Source organism: Odontomachus brunneus, unplaced genomic scaffold (genome assembly GCF_010583005.1).
Source record: "Odontomachus brunneus isolate Ranch 3 - 2012 unplaced genomic scaffold, Obru_v1 Obru_scaffold_062, whole genome shotgun sequence".
NCBI classification, from domain to species: domain Eukaryota; kingdom Metazoa; phylum Arthropoda; class Insecta; order Hymenoptera; family Formicidae; genus Odontomachus; species Odontomachus brunneus.
Window position 1 is genome coordinate 1062584 of NW_022639512.1, and position 406 is coordinate 1062989.

The window sequence follows — 406 nt, forward strand, 5'->3', positions numbered from 1 at the left end:
AGATAAACATATTAGTAAAAATTACAGAAAATTAAGTTAATACAATTTAAAAAAATGAATACAGATGTTTATTTGTCACCAAACTGTTCCGCTTTTTCTCGCAAATTGTGCTCCATGTAATATAAGGAGAAATAAAGTCGCGGAACAAGCACGGAAAAATCCATTGTCACAAGTTATCACAAGTTATCATAAGTTGTTCAACTTAACCGCCGTTACATTAACGTTCAAATACGTTCGGACCTGATATTTTTTGAAATTCATATCTTGGTACTTTGGATAAAAAGACAATAGAGAAAAGTTTTTGGGCCTTTCGTTTTTCCGCTTTTTCAACGTATGGGAAGAAATGATTCAATTCGCGGAATGCGGAAATCTAATAAGATTTTGTTTTCCGTGTTTCCGCGTTTCC